Raw genomic sequence first — 10,102 nt, forward strand, 5'->3', positions numbered from 1 at the left:
CACACTGCGAGCCCTCTCGAGGACTCCGCCGCGCTCGCTGCTCCTGCGTCGCCTGTACCTGCGTGCAGAGCTTCTGCATTGAGCACCGCAGCCTCTGTCGTGCCTGCCGCTCCCGTGTCGCCTATACTGGCGAGAAAAGCTGCTGCGTCGTCCGCCGTGACCATCGTTTCAGCTGAGCGATCATCCGCGGCCTCCGTCGCGCCCTCTAAAACACCTATACTTGCTCGTAGGTCGCCTGCACCCGCCTCCTCGTGCTCCGACTCTGACTCGGACATGGAGGTCGACCTCGCCCCCGCCTCATCGACGGATGGATTCACCCTGGTACAGAAGGGTAAGAAGCGTGCCGCGGAGTCTCGAGCTCCCGCGGCCGCTAAAATTAGCAAAGCCGTGAACGCGTCGCGCCCCCGCCCTCAGACTCCCGTTGCGCCCCCAGCCCGTGCCACTCCGTCGCCGCGTCCGGTGGCACAAAATAAAACCCAGACCCCTCCCCCGGTTATCCTTCAGGAGAAGGCAGCTTGGGATCGAGTTTGCCTGGCCCTTAAGGCCAAAAATATAAATTTCACGAATGCCCGTAACCTCGCGAACGGCATTCAAATTAAGGTTCAAACACCCGACGACCATAGGGCCCTCTCTTCTTACCTCCGTAAGGAGCGTATAAGTTTCCATACGTATACGCTCCAGGAGGAGCGCGAACTCCGCGTTGTAATACGCGGAATCCCTAAAGAGTTAGATGTAGAGCTCGTAAAAGCCGACCTGTTAGAACAAGGCCTACCAGTGAATTCTGTGCACCGTATGCACACCGGTCGCGGTAGGGAGCCATATAATATGGTTCTAGTCGCTCTCCAGCCTACCCCCGAGGGTAAGAAAATCTTTAACACACAGACCGTCTGTAGGCTCTCTGGTATCGCTGTCGAAGCCCCCCATAAAAAAGGCACTCCTAGCCAGTGCCATAACTGTCAATTGTACGGGCACTCTTCCCGTAACTGTCACGCGCGCCCCCGATGTGTTAAGTGTTTGGGCGATCACGCCACGGCCCTCTGCGCTCGCGACCAAAAAACCGCGACGGAACCGCCTAGCTGCGTCCTGTGTCGAACACAGGGTCACCCCGCGAATTACCGTGGTTGCCCCCGAGCCCCTAAAATAAATCGCCGCGTCGCCCGCCAAAACCGCCTCCGAGCTTCCGGCCCAGACATCAAAGCCTCGGCACCCTCTGCGTCGCAGGCTAAGCCAGCGTTCGTTCCGGCGGCGGTGCCCAGTGTCTCGGCCTGGGCAAAACCGCTGCCGTACACGAACACGGCTACAACTCCCTCCTCCGCGATTCGTCCCGCCCCCGCGACTCGTCCCTCTCCCGGGACTTGCCCTCCGACCGCGTCCGACAATCTCGCTTTAGCGATCGACTTCTTTCAGTCGATCAACTTTGAGCGCGTTAACGCTTTGGGCGACGCCATTCGCGCTGCCTCCACTGCACAACACTTTATCGCCGTTGTGCAGGAATACGCCGACGTATACGCGTCATTAAATACGTACGTCCTCCCCTCACTCCGCCGGTAATCAATGGCGTATATAAGTAGAATAAAGCCCCTATCCGTAACGATAGGATTTTTTAACGCTTACGGTCTCGCAAATCAACGTGATCAGGTTTCTGACTTTTTGCGTGACCACCAAATTGATATCTTTTTAGTGCAGGAGACCCTACTTAAGCCCGCGCGCCGTGACCCTAAAATCGCGAACTATAACATGGTCAGGAACGACAGGCTCTCTGCCCGTGGTGGTGGTACCGTCATTTACTATAGAAGAGCCCTGCATTGCGTCCCGCTCGATCCTCCCGCGCTCGCTAATATCGAAGCATCAGTGTGCCGAATCTCACTGACGGGACACGCGCCGATCGTTATCGCGTCCGTTTATCTTCCACCGGATAAGATCGTTCTAAGCAGTGATATCGAGGCGCTGCTCGGTATGGGGAGCTCTGTCATTCTGGCGGGCGACCTAAATTGTAAACACATCAGGTGGAACTCACACACCACAACCCCGAATGGCAGGCGGCTTGACGCGTTAGTCGATGATCTCGCCTTCGATATCGTCGCTCCGCTAACCCCGACTCACTACCCGCTAAATATCGCGCATCGCCCGGATATACTCGACATAGCGTTATTAAAAAACGTAACTCTGCGCTTACACTCGATCGAAGTAGTTTCAGAGTTAGATTCAGACCACCGTCCCGTCGTTATGAAGCTCGGTCGCGCTCCCGATTCCGTTCCCGTCACGAGGACTGTGGTGGATTGGCACACGCTGGGCATCAGCCTGGCTGAATCTGATCCACCATCGCTCCCGTTTAACCCGGACTCTATCCCGTCTCCTCAGGATACCGCTGAAGCCATAGGCATCTTAACGTCACACATCACCTCGACATTAGATAGGTCATCGAAACAAGTTGTAGCGGAGGACTTCCTTCACCGCTTCAAATTGTCCGACGATATTAGGGAACTCCTTAGAGCTAAGAACGCCTCGATACGCGCCTACGACAGGTATCCTACCGCGGAAAATCGTATTCGAATGCGTGCCCTACAACGCGACGTAAAGTCTCGCATCGCCGAAGTCCGAGATGCCAGATGGTCTGATTTCTTAGAAGGACTCGCGCCCTCCCAAAGGTCTTACTACCGCTTAGCTCGTACTCTCAAATCGGATACGGTAGTAACTATGCCCCCCCTCGTAGGCCCCTCAGGCCGACTCGCGGCGTTCGATGATGACGAAAAAGCAGAGCTGCTGGCCGATACATTGCAAACCCAGTGCACGCCCAGCACTCAATCCGTGGACCCTGTTCATGTAGAATTAGTAGACAGTGAGGTAGAACGCAGAGCCTCCTTGCCACCCTCTGATGCGTTACCACCCGTCACCCCGATGGAAGTTAAAGACTTGATCAAAGACCTACGTCCTCGCAAGGCTCCCGGTTCCGACGGTATATCCAACCGCGTTATTAAACTTCTACCCGTCCAACTCATCGTGATGTTGGCATCTATTTTCAATGCCGCTATGGCGAACTGTATCTTTCCCGCGGTGTGGAAAGAAGCGGACGTTATCGGCATACATAAACCCGGTAAACCAAAAAATCATCCGACGAGCTACCGCCCGATTAGCCTCCTCATGTCTCTAGGCAAACTGTATGAGCGTCTGCTCTACAAACGCCTCAGAGACTTCGTCTCATCCAAGGGCATTCTTATCGATGAACAATTCGGATTCCGTACAAATCACTCATGCGTTCAACAGGTGCACCGCCTCACGGAGCACATTCTTGTGGGGCTTAATCGACCAAAACCGTTATACACGGGAGCTCTCTTCTTCGACGTCGCAAAAGCGTTCGACAAAGTCTGGCACAATGGTTTGATTTTCAAACTATTCAACATGGGCGTGCCGGATAGTCTCGTGCTCATCATACGGGACTTCTTGTCGAACCGCTCTTTTCGATATCGAGTCGAGGGAACCCGCTCCTCCCCACGACCTCTCACAGCTGGAGTCCCGCAAGGCTCTGTCCTCTCACCCCTCCTATTTAGCTTATTCGTCAACGATATTCCCCGGTCGCCGCCGACCCATTTAGCTTTATTCGCCGACGACACGACTGTTTACTATTCTAGTAGAAATAAGTCCCTAATCGCGAAGAAGCTTCAGAGCGCAGCCCTAGCCCTAGGACAGTGGTTCCGAAAATGGCGCATAGACATCAACCCAGCGAAAAGTACTGCGGTGCTATTTCAGAGGGGAAGCTCCACACGGATTTCCTCCCGGATTAGGAGGAGGAATCTCACACCCCCGATTACTCTCTTTAGACAACCCATACCCTGGGCCAGGAAGGTCAAGTACCTGGGCGTTAGCCTGGATGCATCGATGACATTCCGTCCGCATATAAAATCAGTCCGTGACCGTGCCGCGTTTATTCTCGGTAGACTCTACCCCATGATCTGTAAGCGGAGTAAAATGTCCCTTCGGAACAAGGTGACACTTTACAAAACTTGCATAAGGCCCGTCATGACTTACGCGAGTGTGGTGTTCGCTCACGCGGCCCGCACACACATAGACACCCTCCAATCCCTACAATCCCGCTTTTGCAGGTTAGCTGTCGGGGCTCCGTGGTTCGTGAGGAACGTTGACCTACACGACGACCTGGGCCTCGAATCAATTCGGAAATACATGAAGTCAGCGTCGGAACGATACTTCGATAAGGCTATGCGTCATGATAATCGCCTTATCGTTGCCGCCGCTGACTACTCCCCGAATCCTGATCATGCAGGAGCCAGTCACCGTCGACGCCCTAGACACGTCCTTACGGATCCATCAGATCCAATAACCTTTGCATTAGATGCCTTCAGCTCTGATACTAGGGGCAGGCTTAGGGACCCCGGTAACCGTACTCGTCGAACTCGACAAAGAGGTCGACGTGCAACCTAACCCATGCATCAGCCCGCTGAGTTTCTCGCCGGATCTTCTCAGCGGGTCGCGATTCCGATCCGGTAGTAGATTCATTCGCGAAACAATTGCTCTTGAGTTGTTAGGTCTCCTTCGGAGGCGCTCGGGCAGTTGTTAGCAAATCCCACCCCTCTTGGCTGAGCCTTTGCTCGCCCACCTGTCCTGGTGAAACTGGAAAGGCCTTCGGGCCACCAGTAAACTTTCAATCATAAAAAAAAAAAAAAAAAAAAAGGTTATAAAATATTTATGAACCGTTGAAATTATTTACATGATAACCAAAGTCGAATCAACGTACAGAAAGCAATTACAGAGCAAACAATAACTCGAGAGTTTCAATCAGAGCTCACAACCCTACTACAAATATAATCGTGACCTATATAACAGAAGTTTATATTGGAATCATTGTTTCAAAAAACAATAGAAATAATTAATGCGAATCTTCATTGTTTTAGGCGACAAATTCGTTTGTGTTTTGCTGTTTGAATACTATTCAATCTTAATGTGATGTTATTTAGTAGGCATATGTGCCTTTCGTGCGATGTGTAAAGGTTTTATGGTCTTTACATATGACGTGGTATGAATGAATCTATGAACACCAAGAGCAACCTACGCACACTAGTGTTTTCAATATTCATATACGGAGCAGAGACATGTACTATAAAGAAAGCTGACCGCAATCGGATTAATGCCTTCGAAATGTGGTGCTGGAGGAGGATGTTGGGTATTCCCTGGACCGCACGCCGCACCAATGTATTCATCGTAGCTCAGTTGAAGATCCGGACTAGACTCTCCACCATTTGCCTGCGAAGGATTCTTGAATACTCTGTCCACCTCGCAAGGAAAGACGGTGACAACTTGGAGAAATTGGTGGTCACTGGAAAGGTCGAGGGCAAGCGACCAAGAGGCAGGAACCCGACCCGTTGGACGGACCAGATTCGTGCAGCCCTGGATACCACAGTGCACGATGCTCTGCACTCAGCTGCAGATAGGAACAGATGGCGGTGCATAATAAAAAACAAACTGTTTCAAGGCCATGACCACGACCCTCAGTAATGAAGAAACCGACGCAAGGAGGAGGTATGAATTTGAATATACCAAGGAACGGGATATGGCAGTCTTGTGCTCCGTTTTTTTATATTGATTAGATGGGTAGACGAGCTCACAGCCCACCTGGTGTTAAGTGGTTACTGGAGCCCATGGACATCTACAACTCAAATACGCCACCCACCTTGAGATATAAGTTCTAAGATCACAGTATAGTTACAACGGCTGCCCCACCCTTCGAACCGTGGTCTAATTTTAAATTATCCCACTCATCAAGCCGAAACGCATGCTGGCAAAAATTGGCAGAGTATTTTTACCCAGCCGTGTGGGCTTACAGTACACCTTACAACTAGTAAATGAACTTAAGCAATTAATAATAAATTCAGAAAAGAGATAGTACAGCCGCTCTACCAATGAAATTAATTCCATAATAATATTTCTCAAGTTTTCCAGAGCATTCACGCTGCAATCTCCATACACCATTACCAATCAACTACATGAGAGATCCCGGCACTTTGGCTCATTTAAGTCAATCAAGACCCTTCAGAGTTAACGACCGTTGTCATTAGATCCATTAGGGTAAGATGGCCGCTGTATTTGTGATGTGAACATGCAGACATTCTAATTACTAATTTTGTGTTATTACTAATGATATTATACTGCCGTGTAACTGTAGTCTAGTCAGACTAAGCAGTTGTGGTTTCCGATCTGTGAGTCAGCCGGAATACACGTTTAAGACTTAAAAAAAAAAAAATAAAATTGCGTAGATATGTGGACGAGCTCACAGCCCACCCGGTGTTAAGTGGTTACTGGAGCCCATAAACATTTACAACGTAAATGCGCCACCCACCTTCATTACTGCTTCACGGCAGAAATAGGTAAGGCGATGGTACTTATCCGCGCGGACTCACAAGAGGTCCTACCACCAGTAAAAATTCAAATTCATGGTATATGTCAGAATTCACGCTACGAACGAAATTTGATATTGTTAGCACATTCAGTCCTTAATAGGGCATAACGTTCTGGAATGTACACACAAAAAAAAATGATTAAACCTTTTAGTGCTGAGCTTATTTTCATATATTTTGCGGAAATTGCTTAAAGATTTTTGAAAAAGAAAGTACCTAATAAAAAACTGTAGCTTAAGTACGAATACCAAAATCAATGCTAAATTCAAAGCAAAATAATTTTAAAAGGTTATTTATAAATGTTATTAACTTATTAAAAACGTTATAAATGTACATGCGTTCATAAAGGTCGATACCTAATACCTATAGTCAAACTGCGCAAATAGTCGGTTTTCCGACGCTCTCATTTTATACACATTAATAACGAGTCTATTTATCGACGGTTCGCGCTCAAGGGGTTAAGGTATCGTTTTAATTCGTTATCATTCATGAATATTTGCCAGGCTAAATAATAATGACCCAATACATATGTCTTATTATTCTCGACTGGAGTACATTACGAACCTACGTCATAAGTTTTTCGTCAATCTTCGCTCGACACGAAACAGTCTACAACTCATTAAAACTTTTAGAAATCTCTCAAGATTTACATGAAGTTAGACATTGTCATTAAAGATCTTCATTTGATTTATGTTTTTAATCACTAGAAGAATCTACCTGCTCGAAATTCGATAGTAATACTGTAAATTAATTAGAAAAATTCACAAGAATACTACTACCAAAGAGGGATGGTAGAGAAACTGTATACCCCTATTTTGGAACCATACAAGTAAATTTAGGACTTATTATAATAATATGTGCATTGCTAGTATAGTATATTTTTATTTACAAGTACCACCGTTTAGTTTGACTCTTTCTTGAAATCTTGTATTTGAGTTTGATCAGTTCACTGGTGGTAGGACCTCTTGTGAGTCCGCACGGGTAGGTACCACCACCCCGCCTATTTCCGCCGTGAAGCAGTGATGCGTTTCGGTTCGAAGGGTGGGGTAGCCGTTGTAACTATACTGAGACCTTAGAACTTATATCTCGAGGTGGGTGGCGCATTTACGTTGTAGATGTCTATGGGCTCCAGTAACCACTTAACATCAGGTGGGCTGTGAGCTCGTCCATCCATCTAAGCAATAAAAAAAAAACTTTTGTTATTGCTTAAAGTCTGTAGTCAAATTGAGAAAAAAAAAAAAAAAAAGTGAGAAAGTCTTTACCGAATAAAACTTTAAATCTTGAGAGTCCATTTCAGCGTAACATTAACAAGTAGGTGAGCTCATGAGGCTTAAATCTGACGAAGTTACTAACACTAGCCCTACCGAGAGCAGTGCTTCGCAGAATCTATCACCGGATCGGAAACGCGACCCACTGAGGATATCCGGTGAGAAACTCAGTGGGCTGTGTCTATGGATTAAGTAACACCGACCCCTTCGTTGCATGCGACGGGTTCGACGAGAACGATAACCGGCGCTTGAGGTATCTAAAAGCACTAGTCGATCGGGAAGATCCGAAATGACGTGTTTTGGGCGATGTCGACTCTTTACCATTCGGTTCGCAGAACCGAGAATGAATTCCCACTATTATAACCATGCTGCACAGCCGAGCACTCACATGTGGACACATAACATTCAATTAGGGGGCATTCGCAACAATACCCTCTCATATCCATGCAAAATAATACCATATTGAATGAACACAAACACCATATTCAAAATGAAAGTAAACACGCAATGAATCAGCATTAGCGTTATGTAAACATCAGTAATGCTACGTCCATTTGGTCCGTAGCCAGCGCAGTGTGTCAGCGACGGTCGTGCTTAATGAACGAAAATCGTGTACTAATGTATCAGAGACATTCAATGAGCCAACAAACGGACGTTTTGAGTTGCATCCACATTTGTTGTTAGTGTTTATAATTGGTACCTATAAACTTTATTCATCTACCAGCTGTACCCGTCCGCTTCGCTGGGCATTTAAAATTAACATTATTATTTCTCACCCTCACAAAGATTCTTATCATGAACGCCCCCGCAGCTAGTGTTATATTTGCCTATCCATTAAGGACATGTATTTTCTACATGGATCCCAGTTTCAAGTCATTCGGATGCATGGTTTAGTAGTTATAACGAAATATCCGTAAAAACCACTGTAGATTTATATATTAGTATAGATATTCAAACCGTGTCCACGGAACACCGAGTGTAGGTCTCTTTGAATGCGGCCCATTCTTTTCGGTCCCTTGTCTTTCACATCCAGTTCCTACCAGCCAGTTTGACCAGGTCCACCTCATTGGGTGTCTGCCCACTGTTACGCCAGTAAGAGTAACGCCATCTATCGCCGAATAGCCGAACGAATATCGAAGGATCTAGTAGCATCTAGAACACTCGATAGTACAACGCCATCTATTGTTAGATAACGGAAACACACATCGACTGTAAACACACTTGTGAGGAATGTTCTCGACGATTCTAGTTACAATACAGTGTTAATTTGTAATTCTGTAGAATTTTTACTTATCCCGAACCCCAGCGCGTAACACCACGATACGATGTCCTGTACAAAATTTCCACTCTAGTATTTTGATGCCCCACCGATTGTCAGTGCGACAGCATATGCGGCCGGCCCATTTCCTCTTTTTCCGAGCAATCACTTTATTCATAGCATATCTTAATAGTACTTACTTCGGTAGTACTTATACTAAAATTGGAACCATACAGACAAGATTAGCGTGGCCCCTGCGTTAAGATGACAGCATTCCACATTTCTTACAGCTGCCGCTTGTATATACACCAGAAAGGTAGAAAGTCCAGGTAGTGGGGTTCGTCTCTATGCCCGCTCTGTACCCCCGAAAAGGTCCACAAAGACCCATGATGATATCTTAATTATAATATTTTCGTCGCTGACATTAAAAGCGTCCATTGATGCGTTCTTAAATTCCAAGGAATCTAAAATCTTTCCAACAAAATCATCCGAGCAAAATCAGCAACAGTATTGACAACAAAAACCCTTCAGTGTTTCAACGCTCAACTTTAAATCAAATACAAAAAAAAAACAGCAAATTTCTCTTCAAAAATGCTTTCATAAAAATTACAAACGTAATCCTCACAAATGGACAAATTTGAAACGACCGACAATTAAGTGTAGGACCCGGAAGGCATCAGTCACCGGGTGCGGTGCTCATCCGCCCGCCGGAAGACCGGCGGTTGCCCGGATAACGCGGGACCAACTGATTTACTGGCCCGTCATTAGGCTTTTGAGGTGTGCTGAATAAAATTTCGCTTATCACACTCATTGTTACGCTATTTGGTATCATTATTACTGGTGGTAGGACCTCTTGCGAGTCCGCGCGAGTGGGTACCACCACCCTGCCTATTTCTGCCGTGAAGCACTAATGCATTTCGGTTTGAAGGGCGGGGCAGCCGTTGTAACTATACTTGAGACCTTAGAACTTATATCTCAAGGTGGGTGGCGCATTTACGTTGTAGATGTCTATGGGCTCCAGTAACCACTTAACACCAGGTGGGCTGTGAGCTAGTCCACTCATCTAAGCAATAAAAAAAAAAAAAAAAAGCTCGAGAAGTACAAAGCCATATATTTTCAGATAGCGAAAAAACATCGAAACTACGAAACTACTCGACTTGCCCAGAATG

At 47.0% G+C, this 10,102-nt stretch overlaps 1 pseudogene; it reads left to right on the plus strand.

Annotated features, from left to right (window-relative positions):
• Window positions 1–9,125: 9,125 nt before the first annotated feature.
• LOC119630777 (U6 spliceosomal RNA) lies at window positions 9,126–9,218 on the plus strand (annotated as a pseudogene).
• Window positions 9,219–10,102: the final 884 nt, after the last annotated feature.

The sequence above is a fragment of the Bombyx mori genome, chromosome 28 (genome assembly GCF_030269925.1).
Source record: "Bombyx mori chromosome 28, ASM3026992v2".
In the NCBI taxonomy this organism is placed as follows: domain Eukaryota; kingdom Metazoa; phylum Arthropoda; class Insecta; order Lepidoptera; family Bombycidae; genus Bombyx; species Bombyx mori.